This window comes from Lathyrus oleraceus, chromosome 3, assembly GCF_024323335.1.
Source record: "Lathyrus oleraceus cultivar Zhongwan6 chromosome 3, CAAS_Psat_ZW6_1.0, whole genome shotgun sequence".
Classification (NCBI taxonomy): domain Eukaryota; kingdom Viridiplantae; phylum Streptophyta; class Magnoliopsida; order Fabales; family Fabaceae; genus Lathyrus; species Lathyrus oleraceus.
This window is the reverse complement of record NC_066581.1, coordinates 482160343-482176505: the sequence shown is the minus strand read 5'-3', so window position 1 is coordinate 482176505 and position 16163 is coordinate 482160343. Positions and strand designations below refer to the sequence as shown.

Sequence of the window (16163 nt, the reverse complement as noted above, 5' to 3'; positions counted from 1 at the left end):
GTGGAAAAAGGCAAAGAGGCAGAGCAAGAGAAGAGGAAAAGCTTGAAGCTAACGGAAGTGCCGGATTAACTCAGGTAAGGGGGGTTTATCATCGATTAACGGGTATTATGGGATAGTATGTGATGGGTAGTGAGAAACCATTGAAATTGCCTCTGATTGAATGATATATGTGATGAACTTGTGACTTATTGATGAACGAATTTGGGTGATGATTGATGAGAAATTCGTAGGAATTAGAGGTAGAAAGGTTAACAATTTGTGAAATCGAAAATGTATGATTCGTGTTAAATGTTATGTGTAATATTATGTGAAATTTGGACTGTGGAAGGGTAGATTGGATAGATCTCGTAGCAGAGAAAGCCATTGCAGATCTGAGAGTTCTGGTTTCTGGTCATACGCGTATGGCACTAGGCAATACGCGTATGAGATGGCTGGTACGCGTATGGCACTAGGCAATACGCGTATGGATGAGGAAGATGATGTTTTGAACGTGTTTTGGTCTCTGTTGGTACGCGTATGGGAATGTGATATGCGTAGCATACGCGTATGGGCGTGGGCATTACGCGTATGGATTTGGTCAGGCGTGGGCAATACGCGTATGGGCATAGGCAATACGCGTATGGGCAGAATTGTGATTTTTCTGTGCTGTTGTTGTGCAGTTTTTGGTTGTTTAGGCTGAGTGATGTACTTAGCTGATGTATGATGTAGCAGGGATCATTTCCCGTTGTTTTGAGTGGTATAGGTATTAGTAGAGTGTGCTAATACTGTATTTGATTATGTGGCATGATGTGATATGCTTTTGTGCTAAAATGTATTAATGATGTGTGATGATAAGCATGATGCTGTGAATGTATCAGTTATGTATGCATTTGTGAATAGACTGTTTTATGGCTTAGAGTGTGAGCTTATGTCTATTCTTAAATTGTTGTTGTTGTTGTTGCATTGCTAGGTGATTAGCATGCTTATTCTAGCCTTTGGGGCTGTAGCTAATTCCCATGGTGAGGAATTAGTGAGTGAACCATGGTGGGTTTGTTGTTGATGTTTGCATACTAGATGATTAGTGTGCATAGTCTAGCCTTCGGGGCTGTAGCTAATTCCCATGGTGAGGAATTGGTGAGTGAGTCATTAGATCTCAAATGAGTGGGACTAGTGAGCTTAGTAGCCGTATCTGGATTTGATCGGTGAGCTTGAACTGTATGTTCAAGAATAGTCGGTACCGCATGTGTGGAGTCTCATTTCATAATGAATGTATGGCATATAATATGAATGGATGTATTCCAGTATTATATGTGTGTTATGTGTTGTGTTGTTGATGTTGAGTATGGTTGAGATTATACATATGCTATATGTTACTGTTGAATATGATGTTTGAACGGATATTGCCGTTGCTGAGTGCGTAGTCTGATTATGGTGAATTGATGTGTTATTTACTTAGCATTACATGTTGTTCTATAATGCTTATTATATTGATTGAGGAACTCACCCTTACATCTATTTTTCAGGTAACGAGCAGTGAGTTGAGTAGAAGCTAGTGCTATGGAGTCTAGTGTCGTCCTTAGTGGGTCATGCTCTGGTAGATGTAACATCGGGAGGGAATGTTTGACTATGCTTTAATTTAGTTGTTGATTCAACTTTACATGTAATGTAGTACATGATTTGAATGTTGATGTTTTGTACCCGCTGCGAATTATGCAAAAGAGTCTTATTTTGATTTAATAAATGAGCATGACAGGATATTTGATAATTGTTGTGAAATGATTGTGTGACACCCTTCGGGGCATAATTACTCTGATTGATATGTTATTATTTTTAATTAAATATTTTGGGGTATTTAGAAGGGTGTTACATTAGTGGTATCAGAGCATAGTTGGTCGAGTCGAGTCGTAATTATTCTGTTTCCCCTGTACGGTATAGGTGTTGTGTAACCTATCAGTACTCATTGTTTTAGTTTGTTTGGGTTTTCAGAATAGAGATAGCTGGAAGAGGTAGAGATGATGCTGCAATTGCTGAGGCTCTGGGTATGCTAGCTGGAGTACTTGGAGGAAATCCGAATGTTGTGGGAATGGGAGCTGCTCGTCAACTGAGTGAGTTCCAGAAGAACAACCCTCCAATGTTTAAGGGAGCATACGATCCAGATGGCGCTCAGAAGTGGTTGAAGGAGATCGAGAGAATCTTCAGAGTGACTGAGTGTGCCGATAACCAGAAGGTCAGGTTCGGTACGCATATGCTGTCAGAGGAAGCTGATGATTGGTGGGTTGCTACCCGCACTGAGTTGGAATCTGCTGGAAATGCTGAGATCACTTGGGCTGTGTTCAGAGAGAGATTTCTGAGGAAGTACTTTCCGGAGGATGTCAGAGGAAAGAAAGAAATAGAATTCTTGGAATTGAAGCAGGGTAACCGGTCTGTTACTGAGTATGCTGCTAAGTTCACAGAGCTGTCAAAGTATTATACTCCCTATAGTGAGGCTACTGGGGAATTTTCCAAATGTGTGAAGTTTGAGAACGGGTTGCGTCCCGAGATCAAGCAGGCGATTGGATATCAGCGGATCAGGGTGTTTTCTGATTTGGTTGACTGTTGCAGGATTTTCGAACAGGATTCCAAGGCTAGAGCAGAGAGCTATCAGCAAAGGGTTGATAGGAAAGGTAAGAATCAGATTGATCGTGGGAAACCGTATGCAGCTGGCAAAGGTTTCCAGAGGCAGAGTGGGATGAAGAGGCCTAGTGGGGGAGACTCTAGTGCTCCTGTTAAGTGTTACAGATGTGGTCGGGCTGGACATCGTGTTCATGAGTGTACCAGTGCTGAGATGAAGTGTTTCAAGTGTGGAAAAGGTGGTCATTTGGCTGCAGAGTGCCGGTTGAAGACTGTAACTTGTTTCAACTGTGGAGAGTTGGGCCATATCAGTCCACAGTGTCCTAAGCCAAAGAAAGAGAATCAGTCAGGAGGCAAGGTCTTTGCTTTATCGGGTTCTGAGACTTCTGCAGATGATCGTTTGATCCGAGGTACGTGTTATATTAATGGCTTTCCTCTTGTAGCTATTATTGACACAGGTGCGACTCATTCTTTTATATCTTTGGATGGTGCTGTGAAACTTAAGTTAGAGATATCTGAGATGTTGGGTAGTATGGTGATTGATACTCCTGCGAAGGGTTCAGTGACTACTACTTCAGTTTGTTTAAGTTGCCCTTTGAGTATTTTTGGTAGGGATTTTAGGATAGACCTTGTGTGTCTTCCACTAGTGCAGATTGATGTTATTTTGGGTATGAACTGGTTAGTGTTTAACCGAGTCTATATCAACTGTTTTGATAAGACTGTGATCTTTCCTGAGGTTGAGGAAGAAAAGAGTTTGTTTCTATCAGCAAGGCAAGTGAATGAGGAAGTAGCTGATGGGGCAGAGTTGTTTATGCTGTTAGCGACTTTGGAAGCTAAAGATAAACTGGTGATTTGTGATCTGGCTGTGGTGTGTGATTTTCCTGATGTGTTTCCTGAAGAAGTGAATGAATTGTCGCCAGAGCGTGAAGTTGAGTTCTCGATTGATTTGGTACCTGGTACTAGACCGATATCGATGGCTCCGTATCGTATGTCTGCTGTTGAGTTAGCTGAATTGAAGAGTCAGCTGGAAGATCTGTTGGATAAGAAATTTATTCGTCCGAGTGTGTCACCGTGGGGTGCACCAGTGTTGTTGGTTAAGAAGAAAGAAGGTACTATGAGGTTGTGTGTGGACTACAGGCAACTGAACAAAGTGACGATCAAGAATCGGTATCCTTTGCCGAGGATTGATGATTTGATGGATCAATTGGTTGGTGCGAGTGTGTTCAGCAAAATAGATTTGAGATCAGGGTATCATCAGATACGTGTGAAAACTGAAGATATTCAGAAGACTGCTTTCAGAACAAGGTATGGACACTACGAGTATTCTGTAATGCCTTTTGGTGTGACTAATGCGCCTGGGGTATTTATGGAGTATATGAATAGGATTTTCCATCCGTACCTAGACAAGTTTGTGGTGGTGTTTATTGATGACATTTTGGTGTATTCGAAATCTGAAGAAGAGCATGCTGAGCATTTGAGAGTGGTTTTAGAAGTTCTACGAGAAAAGAAGTTATTTGCTAAACTCTCTAAGTGTGAATTTTGGTTAGAAGAGGTTAGTTTTCTTGGCCATGTGATTTCAAGAGGTGGTGTTGCTGTTGATCCTTCTAAGATAGAAGCGGTGTCTAAGTGGGAAGCTCCGAAGTCAGTTTCTGAGATAAGAAGTTTTCTTGGTTTGGCTGGTTATTATAGGAAGTTCATTGAGGGATTTTCTAAGTTGGCGTTACCGTTGACGATGTTGACTAGAAAGGGGCAAGCATTTGTTTGGGACTCAAAATGTGAAGAAGGTTTCCAAGAGTTAAAGAGAAGGTTAACTACTGCTCCTATTCTGATATTACCGAGTCCATCGGAACTATTTGAGGTTTACTGTGATGCTTCATTGTTGGGTTTGGGTGGTGTGTTGATGCAGAATAAGCAGGTTATAGCTTATGCTTCGAGACAGCTGAGGGTTCATGAGAGGAACTATCCGACACACGATTTAGAGTTGGCAGCTGTGGTATTTGTTCTGAAGTTGTGGAGGCATTACTTGTACGGGTCGAGATTTGAGGTTTTCAGTGACCATAAAAGTTTAAAGTATTTGTTTGATCAGAAAGAACTGAATATGAGACAGAGGAGATGGTTAGAATTTCTGAAGGATTATGACTTTGGTTTGAATTACCATCCGGGTAAAGCAAATGTAGTGGCTGATGCATTGAGTCGGAAATCATTGCATATGTCTATGTTAATGGTTAAAGAATTGGATTTGATTGAGCAGTTTAGAGACTTGAGTTTGGTGTGTGAGAGTACTCACAATAGTGTTAAATTGGGAATGTTGAAATTAACAAGTGGTATTCTGGATGAGATCAGAGAGGGTCAGAAATCCGATATGCTTTTGGTTGATAAGTTGACTCTAGTGAATCAAGGTCAAGGTGGTGAATTCAGAGTTGATGAGAATGGTGTTTTGAGATTTGGTAATCGGGTGTGTATTCCGGATGTTACCGAACTTAAGAAGAGTATTTTAGAAGAAGGACATCGTAGTGGCCTGAGTATTCATCCTGGAGCTACGAAGATGTATCATGATTTGAAAAAGCTATTTTGGTGGCCGGGAATGAAAAGAGAAATTGCGAGTTTTGTTTATTCCTGTTTGACTTGTCAGAAGTCAAAGATTGAGCATCAGAAGCCGTCTGGGCTAATGCAACCGTTGGCTATTCCAGAGTGGAAGTGGGATAGTATCAGTATGGATTTTATTTCTGGTTTGCCGAGGACAAATAAGAATTTTGAAGCTATTTGGGTGATTGTGGATAGATTGACGAAGTCGGCTCATTTCATTCCGATCAGAATGGATTATCCGTTAGAGAGACTAGCCGAGTTGTATATTGAGAAGATTGTAAGTTTGCATGGTATTCCGTCGAGTATTGTTTCGGACAGAGATCCTAGATTTACATCGAAGTTCTGGGAAGGTTTGCAGAAGGCTTTGGGAACTAAGCTGAGATTGAGTTCTGCATATCATCCGCAGACTGATGGTCAGACTAAGAGGACGATTCAGTCACTAGAGGATCTTTTGAGGGCTTGTGTTTTGGAAAAAAGAGGTGCTTGGGATTGTTATTTGCCTTTGATTGAGTTTACCTACAACAATAGTTTTCATTCGAGCATTGGTATGGCACCGTTTGAAGCTTTGTATGGTAGGAGATGTCGGACACCGTTATGTTGGTATGAGTCCGGTGAGAGTGCTGTGGTTGGACCGGAGATTGTTCAACAGACTACAGAAAAGATTAAGATGATTCAGGAGAAGATGAGAATTGCTCAGAGTCGTCAGAAGAGTTATCATGATAAGAGGAGGAAGTCATTTGAGTTCCAAGAGGGAGATCATGTGTTTCTTCGTGTTACTCCGATAACTGGTGTTGGTCGAGCTTTGAAGTCGAAGAAGTTGACACCTCGATTTATTGGTCCTTATCAGATTTTGGAGAGGATAGGGGAGGTAGCCTATCGTGTCGCTTTACCGCCGTCGCTTGCGAATTTACATGAGGTTTTTCATGTGTCTCAGTTGAGGAGGTACATTCATGATCCGTCGCATGTAGTCCAAATAGATAATGTACAGGTGAGAGATAACCTGACTGTGGAAACATCACCTATGAGGATCGAGGATCGAGAATTGAAGCAGTTGCGGGGTAAAGAGATTGCCTTGGTGAAGGTGGCTTGGGGAGGACCAACAGGTGGCAATGTGACTTGGGAACTTGAGAGCCAGATGAAGGAGTCTTATCCGGAGTTGTTCGCTTGAGGTATGTTTTCGAGGACGAAAACTCTTTTAGTGGGGGAGAGTTGTAACACCCCAATTAAAATAAGATAATTATTTAATTTAAATTAATATTTTATTTATTAATTTAATTGAATAATTGGAAGTTTGGATTATTATCATTATTTTGGAATAATAATTATTGGGTTATTATTTTGTTGGAATAAAATAAGTTGGAATAATAAAAAGTCCTAATTTTTGGAAAAGGGTTTTCACGTGAAAAAGGAAAAGAGAAGCGGCTGAAAGTGGAAAAAGGCAAAGAGGCAGAGCAAGAGAAGAGGAAAAGCTTGAAGCTAACGGAAGTGCCGGATTAACTCAGGTAAGGGGGGTTTATCATCGATTAACGGGTATTATGGGATAGTATGTGATGGGTAGTGAGAAACCATTGAAATTGCCTCTGATTGAATGATATATGTGATGAACTTGTGACTTATTGATGAACGAATTTGGGTGATGATTGATGAGAAATTCGTAGGAATTAGAGGTAGAAAGGTTAACAATTTGTGAAATCGAAAATGTATGATTCGTGTTAAATGTTATGTGTAATATTATGTGAAATTTGGACTGTGGAAGGGTAGATTGGATAGATCTCGTAGCAGAGAAAGCCATTGCAGATCTGAGAGTTCTGGTTTCTGGTCATACGCGTATGGCACTAGGCAATACGCGTATGAGATGGCTGGTACGCGTATGGCACTAGGCAATACGCGTATGGATGAGGAAGATGATGTTTTGAACGTGTTTTGGTCTCTGTTGGTACGCGTATGGGAATGTGATACGCGTAGCATACGCGTATGGGCGTGGGCATTACGCGTATGGATTTGGTCAGGCGTGGGCAATACGCGTATGGGCATAGGCAATACGCGTATGGGCAGAATTGTGATTTTTCTGTGCTGTTGTTGTGCAGTTTTTGGTTGTTTAGGCTGAGTGATGTACTTAGCTGATGTATGATGTAGCAGGGATCATTTCCCGTTGTTTTGAGTGGTATAGGTATTAGTAGAGTGTGCTAATACTGTATTTGATTATGTGGCATGATGTGATATGCTTTTGTGCTAAAATGTATTAATGATGTGTGATGATAAGCATGATGCTGTGAATGTATCAGTTATGTATGCATTTGTGAATAGACTGTTTTATGGCTTAGAGTGTGAGCTTATGTCTATTCTTAAATTGTTGTTGTTGTTGTTGCATTGCTAGGTGATTAGCATGCTTATTCTAGCCTTTGGGGCTGTAGCTAATTCACATGGTGAGGAATTAGTGAGTGAACCATGGTGGGTTTGTTGTTGATGTTTGCATACTAGATGATTAGTGTGCATAGTCTAGCCTTCGGGGCTGTAGCTAATTCCCATGGTGAGGAATTGGTGAGTGAGTCATTAGATCTCAAATGAGTGGGACTAGTGAGCTTAGTAGCCGTATCTGGATTTGATCGGTGAGCTTGAACTGTATGTTCAAGAATAGTCGGTACCGCATGTGTGGAGTCTCATTTCATAATGAATGTATGACATATAATATGAATGGATGTATTCCAGTATTATATGTGTGTTATGTGTTGTGTTGTTGATGTTGAGTATGGTTGAGATTATACATATGCTATATGTTACTGTTGAATATGATGTTTGAACGGATATTGCCGTTGCTGAGTGCGTAGTCTGATTAGGGTGAATTGATGTGTTATTTACTTAGCATTACATGTTGTTCTATAATGCTTATTATATTGATTGAGGAACTCACCCTTACATCTATTTTTCAGGTAACGGGCAGTGAGTTGAGTAGAAGCTAGTGCTATGGAGTCTAATGTCGTCCTTAGTGGGTCATGCTCTGGTAGATGTAACATCGGGAGGGAATGTTTGACTATGCTTTAATTTAGTTGTTGATTCAACTTTACATGTAATGTAGTACATGATTTGAATGTCGATGTTTTGTACCCGCTGCGAATTATGCAAAAGAGTCTTATTTTGATTTAATAAATGAGCATGACAGGATATTTGATAATTGTTGTGAAATGATTGTGTGACACCCTTCAGGGCATAATTACTCTGATTGATATGTTATTATTTTTAATTAAATATTTTGGGGTATTTAGAAGGGTGTTACACTATTACCCTGGCAGGAAAAAGAAAGTGAGAGAAGAGCTAACATAATTCAGAGCAACCTCCAGAGGCTGAAGGGAACTCATCGACAAAGAACCAATTCTCTCTCATATAAACCCTCAGATTGCTCTGCAAACCTCACGGGTGCAACTCAATTTCAATCGATCTTCCCCAATAAGGTATGCCCTATTTCCACTACTTTATACTTTCAACCTAAAATTTTTTGATACCCTTTTAATGTATGTGTTTGACAGGAGGTTTAGGCCTCCTGCCCTTGGTTGCTTTTTGTGAGCTTTTTTTGTGAATTTTAATGGCATGATTCATGTGGTTACATTTTGATTTGGGGGCAACTCTTGATTACCCTATCTTATTTCTCTAACCTGTTTGTTGAGTTTTTTTGTGAGAGCTCACATGACTCTTGCAGAGATGGCCTGGTGTTCCACTTTATTTGTGGGATACCCCTGGAGGTTTATTCCGATTACCTGTGCTTAATATATATTTGTTTATGACTGCTTATTCCAAAGGATGGGAGCTACTTGGATCATCAATATGATTTCAAGAGGGGGACTCCTAATGTGGTTTTATTTTCTTTTCCCTTATCTCTTGTATGTTTAGGAATTTAACCCTTCTTTTTTTTTCTCATTCTAACCCAAGCCAAAACTTTTTGTGCAAACAATAACTTTTGTTTTCAACATTAGAAACCTAAGCCTTATGCTTTTGATTTTCAAACTTATTTTTCATAACACTTATTTTGAATTGAACCTTTTAATCCACTTTAACCATATTTTTGTAAATACTTTTAATTGATAAATATAACTCATTCAAATACTTTTTGTGGTTTCAATGGCCACCTTCTTAATCAAACCCTTTTTTTTATAACCATTAGCTATTAGGTTTGAGTTATCCTTGAGGTAGATATAATACTCACCTTTATCCTTAGTGATGGACAATGAGTCTTCCATGCTTATTATAGGGTTAACCCCTCACTAGCATGTTGAAGCTATCCTCACATAGTGGATTTGTGGTTTTAGGTTGAGTTTTCTCCCTTTAATAACAAAAGACCTTAAGGTTTTTGGACCAATCAATTCACCAATATTTTTTTGAATTTTTTTACCCCGAACTACGAGGTTTTGATCATAATCTTTTTTTTAAGATGGTACGTAGGCAATGGGTTCATCCATTCAAACACAAAACGTAAATAAATTTGTATATTCTTTTCTCATCCCTTCAATCATGTTTGCACAAATAAATTTTCACAAAAAAAAAACAACAACAACCTTACAACAAATGTGAAAAGGGCTCCCTAGGAGTACCTAGGATGCTTTGGGTGCCTAACACCTTCCCATTGCATAACCAACCCCCTTACCCAGATCTCTGACATTTTTACTAGTTTTTGATTCGATAAAATTTTTAGGTTTTTGTTCGCTTTCTAATCATTCCTTTGAATAAATAGAAGTGCGGTGGCGACTCGATTTGTATGATTTACCTTAGATTTAGTCAATATCTCTAATGGTAACGAATACCCCGCTACAGGCACCAAAAAACCTAATTAAGGATTAATCACAATAATATCCCTAAAAATTCTATTTAACTCCCGATTTTAAAATAATATTCTAAATTTAATTCTGTCTAATCACACAGATTAAGATCCTAATTAAACTTCCTAATTCCTAATTATATCCTAATTCCTAAAATTCTAAAAGATTACCCTAATCTAATATTCCAAATTCTAATTAGGTTTTAGTCCTAAGTTTTTTACTATTTTTTTTAAATGCATTATCCTAAAATTCTAAGTACATTCTAATTATTTCTTAAAATCCTAATCAACACCCAAAATTTCTAATCTAAACTAAAAGTTTTAAGGGATTGTCTAATTACTCCTAATCCTAAAATTATTTAATCCGAATGATAGTTCTAATTAAGCTAAAAATCCTAATTATCTAGAATTCTAAAATTAAGCTAATCTCGATTAATTCTAATATTTCCTTAAAAAAAAGTCTATTACACTAATCTAAACATTTTAATAAACCTAAATTCCTAATTATTTCTAATGTTTCTAATTGAAAATCTAACTTTAATATTGCTAATAATATTTCTAATCAATCCTAAAATTCACTTAATTATCCTAAATCTCTAATTAAGATTCTAAAGATTCTAAATATTCTAATTATGCTATTTTATAATCCTAATTAGATTCTAACAAAAAAAACAATCAGCAAAGCCATAAAAACCTGGAATTGGGCTTTTGATCTGTAGGGTGCAGAGAGCGATCTTCCCGGGCCTTGGCAAAGGCCCACTACCGTCCTAAAACCTGGAATTGGGCTTTTGATCTGTAGGGTGTGGAAGCGAAAATCTGGATATGAGGTGCAAAGATGAAGGCCCAAAGCTGAGGCCCACACTTTCTAAGCAATCCAATGGAAATGGAGGTAAACCCGAATTTGGGAGTGCAAGACCAAAAAACAGATTTATGGGCCCGAAGCGTGTGTGGGCCTAAAGTCTCCAAGGTCCGATGCCAAACCACAAGAAATACTCAGTGATGGTCACGCACAATGATTCCCAACGCACACATGAATTTCTCGATCCAGATCGACATTCCTCCCAAATTTAAGATGTGAACGCACACCGAAAATGCTTCAACAAAGATTTCACAAAGAAATTGAATCACAAACCGACTTGGTGTCATCGTCCCCAAAGAGAAATTCAACTCAAACTGCAAATCTTGAACTCCACCAGAATCATGTCAAAATCCAACTGAATCTGAATTCGACAGCCGCATTTGCAAACACAATTTCACGCCTCCAATCGAACTCCAAAACTGCTTTCTGTGAACGAATCTCCAATATCGCCTCGTATTTCGATTCACCGTTGCTCAAATTCGATGCTCCACTTTCGATTCGAGTTTGAAAATATGAATTGACGGAAAAAGCGCGAAGGATTCAAGTAAATCGACGCGACATACCTATGGAAATGGTGTCGACTTTACCTGTAATTCACTATCCATTTTCTTCACCTTTACTCTTCTATTTGTATCTCCATCTCCCACCTTCTTTTCTTCTACTGAAATTGTGGAATCTTAATGGAACATTTGAGCAGACCCGTACGGATGCGCACGAGAGAGAGAGAGAGGAGGCTCGAGAGTGCAGCTGGAAGGTCTTGAGAGATGGTAGCAATCGGAACCGTAGCGGCATTCCAGCACAGTGCCGGATTTGGAAGGCCTATGTGCATCGTCTTGGCTTATGCAGTTTGTAGTTTTTGTTTGGATTTATGTAGCTTGTGTTTCCGCTTGCCGTTTTGATGCCGTATGTATGCCGTTTACAGCTCTCACTGTGTTTCGCTCATTTGTTGTGCATTTTGCTGCTTTGATGGTGTGCTTATGCTGCCGTTGGCGTTTGGCTTGTTACACGGAGCTTTGCCGTCGGTAGCTCGTTGTGGCCTACACTGCGTCTGTAGCTACTTTCCATTTTCTGTACTTCACTTTTTGGTTAAGCTTCTTTTCGCTGAAGCTTTGGCTTGGTGCATGCAAATTGTGCTGCAATTCTCTTAGCTACATGAAGTATGCTTGTTCTTGTCTTATTTGAATGTGGGTTATGGAGTGGATGTGGGTTAACATGGATTTAAATGGTTTAATTGGATTGGTTACAAAATGGATAATGGATTTAATGAAAATGGATATGGATATTTGTTAGAGGTAAATGGGATTTGATTTTGAATTGGATTTAATTGGATATGTGGATAGGATTTGGATAAAGAATAAAATTGGATATTGGTTTATGGATTATCTTGGATAACAAAAAATGGTTAAATGGGCTTAACTATTTGACAATCATGGCCCATCACAAAATAATATCCTAAAATGATTATAGTCCTAAAATTAAGTCGAAATCGAAAGTTTAATTTTGAACGTGATGCAAAGACTTCTAAAATTAATCAGAAATCTCAAAAATCAGTTTTAACTTCGAAAAAAATTAATTTTGTATTAAAAATCAAATTGAATTTTGAAACGATGCAATTTCTAGAATTAATTTGAAAAAAAAGGACGAAATGATCTCTAGAATTGAATTCCAATTTCAAAGGTCAAATCCCACCTCAAAAAATCGATTTAGACTTCAAAAATTAATTTGAAGTCAATATCAACTCGAAACTAAAGTCAACTCAGAGAAACATCAATTCAGAGTTAAAATCGGATTTGAAAAAATATTATGACACAACGGTGAATGTGGTGACAACATGCAATGGAATGATGAATCCAAATGACAAGACTTGTAAATCAGATTGCACCACGGTTGAATGGATCGAAGGGCGAATGTATGTGATAAGAAACATGTAACCAAAAACCAATGATTGGTCTTAAATGAAGGTGGATCCAAGAATGAAATGAGGTGTAAAACCATATGGACACTTGATTAACTAAATACGTGGCAAACCCTAATGACCAAGGCATGATCAAGCTTGATCAAATGCCTCAAGATAGGTGATTCACCATGTACGTGAAAGTGTCAGGAAGTTAGGGTCTCCAAATCAAAGCACACCACCATTAGGGTTTCCATCCTCTCCCAAGATCAAGGTACCCGTTATCCAATCCAAGTTCACAAACCAAAAGGTCCTCAAATGGCATGAACTAAGCAATTAGGGTTTTAACCCACGTGATGAGCGATTCCACAAGCTTCAGGCCAAAACTGCTTCAAAACCTTGATCTATGATGTTTGTTAGCAAATGTTAATCATGAATGAATGATGAGTATGAGTGAGACATGAGTGAAGTTAGAATCACGAGTTTGGTAGAAAAAGCAAAAATTGGGGGCAAATTTTGGGATATGACAGAGGCTCTGAGACATTGGGGATGACTTTGTTTGGGACTGCCTTTCTTTTCCTCAACAACCAAATTTCTGAACCGGACAGGTTCAATTTAGCAACATTTTGGCCGATTACTTTCCTCGTTGCCCGAGCTTCCAATATCAGTTTTTTTTCCTTCACGGACAGGTTGGTCATTTTTCCTATAGAAAAAATGAGAAAAGAAGTTAGCATAGTACATGATCATACCCTGAGTAGTGTGAAAAGAAAATAAATAATCATTACCCAAGAAAAAAGAATTTTCTCTTTGGATAATGATAATAGGTCCCAAACCTTCATCATACGGAAGGAATCCAATATGTCCAAGGATTTAACCTCCTACTACTTTAATTTGTCAAAGTCAAAACTGGATACTAAAAGAGGACTCTCGATCCAATAGAAGGGGAAGCGATGAGACTCGTCCATCGCACATATTATTTGAGGACATCTCATTCCACACCTAACTCGAAGAAAACGGTCTTTGAAACCTTTATAGTTGGTGGTATAAGCTTGGAGAAAACTCTTACCAAGAAGGCCACTAATGGTCACTCATCCACCCTTCTCAACACCTTTGATTTCAAAAAAGGAGAAAAATAAACCTATGGTAGGCTCTATATCTATGACCTCGCAAACTATTTTGAAAGCTTTGATAAATCCCCCAGCTATTAGGAAGAAGTTGAGTAGGGACAGTATTCAGGGCTCTTAAAAGATCAGATTCAAAAACAGTAAAAGGAAGGTGGATATTAAAATCTTCCAATACTCCGGTGTAGAAATGGAAATGTTCTTCTTTAACTCCTCTAGGACGAGCTATACAAACATGTTCCACTGGAATATAGGGCTCCAAAATAACATCGTCTTTGTTCCCAGTAGACGATAAGTTCTTCAAGGATCAGAGTTTAGCTATCTCCACATCGTTAATAGAGTTGTGATCGTAACTTATTACTTCTTGATCAAACAAATCCATAATCTCCATCAGCACCTCTACTGATGAACCCGGTGAAGAGGATTCAAAATCAAAATCGCTAAAAGAGGAAGAAATATTGTTGTAAGCCTCCTTTATAATACGATAAAAATCATCCTAGGTTAGAGTATCCCAATATCCTCTCACATAAAAATCCCAAAGATCTTTTATTTCTTCGGCACTCAAGGTTCTTAATAAATTTGTACTTTCGTCACATGCATCATCAATTTTTTTCATTGAATGAAAGAACGCATAAGCAAAAAGTAAATGTACCTAATTTCGAATAACAAACGGAAACTTTGAAGGTTGTTTCGAAAAGAGAAATAAATTCCTTCAGCAAATGACGATCCAAAATACAAAGAGATGACTTTAAAGAAATCCTCTTAAGGACTTAAAAATTATGAAACATTTCAGATCATTGAGTAGGATCAAATTCCCATAAAAAGTCATCATTACTAAGGAGGGAGAAAATCTGATGAATATACACTATTATGATTAAAGACATGTCACTACAAACAAGTGTCACGACATAACTGGACTGAAGAAAACTTGAAGAGTAATTTACAGGCTTCTTTTGTCCGAGCATTTCAACCTTTCAGATCTCATGCTTGGGGGGATTATGTACATATTGAAAATTTAGTTTGATCAACCAAGGTATGAGATTGACAAAGCCTATTTATATACATGAGGTCGAGTTGACATGACAACCGAATATTGTAGGGTTATCAGACTAGAAAGCCGGGTTATCATATGCTAATAGGAATTTGACTAGATATCAGAACAAGCAAGACGGAGTTGACCTCCCATAAGCGGGTACAGTCCGGTTAGTATAAGTCGGGTCCGAGGAAAAGGTTAATATGTCATTTGAAAGGTCATAAGAAATAGTTACAGGATGATACATTATGGTAGAGAAGTTATAATTAGTAAATAGGCGGACGTTACATGGCAATTATAAGGAAGGCAAACGTTATTGGCAGATGTATTTATGAAGAATATGGGAAGTCAAGCAATAAAGAAGAGGAGTAGATAAGGATCTATAAATAGGAGAATATATGAAGGGTAAAGGACAAGCAAAAATGAGACAAACACACATAACAGACACTCCAACCATTCATTTTAGACTATCCTTGACTGAAAGCAAGGAAGTCAATCTTTTAGTATTTTTTAGCAAGAACGAGCCATACTAGATCTATATGTATTAGTTATATGCTTGATTAACTCTAGTGCTAGTGGGAGATTGTTGGTATTATCCCCATATGCCAATTATTTTATTATAACTTGGTACTTGTATCGTATTATGTATTAATAATAATAAGGAACCTATAATAGTTATTCTGTTTGATGAAGCATTAAGTGTGACTTGATAATTATATCATATTAATCATAAGGACATTATTATCAAAGTATCCCTACTCGAGCTTTATTGTAAAGTGGAATAATATTATAACACTGAGCCTATTATGTGGATAGATTGATGATCACATAAGCATTAAGAGTTACCAAGTCTTCATAAATATTATGAGTGGTATTTATACTGGATTGACTCACATGAGAATACTACATAGAGTTTTATGCAAGTGCCATGAGTTATTCTCAAGGTAATTGTGGTGTATACTATATATGGAGTCAAGTACTTTCTTATCGATCAAGTATTATATATATAATATGATGACCAACAACATTATCATGCATAAACCACATTGTGATTCAAGAGATTGTCGTTTCCCCCAGTACCGAGGGGATGAAACTAAAACTTTTGAACTCACCCAATCCATAACCTAGATGACACATATATTACTATATATGCAGTCAATCAAACTACCATTGGACGAGTTTGAAGCAAAGAATATTTGAAACATGCAACAAAGTACACCCTGATGCGATGAAGGCTTTACAAAATGGGAAGGGGTTCCCCATGTTAATGTGTC

General features: G+C 38.1%; 1 long non-coding RNA gene across 1 annotated transcript; it reads left to right on the top strand.

Annotated features, from left to right (window-relative positions):
• The first annotated feature begins 10923 nt into the window (after positions 1 to 10923).
• LOC127128270 (uncharacterized) lies at positions 10924 to 12138 on the top strand. The gene is made up of 2 exons (XR_007805813.1): positions 10924 to 11430; positions 11539 to 12138. It is a non-coding gene; the product is annotated as an uncharacterized LOC127128270 (long non-coding RNA).
• Positions 12139 to 16163: the final 4025 nt, after the last annotated feature.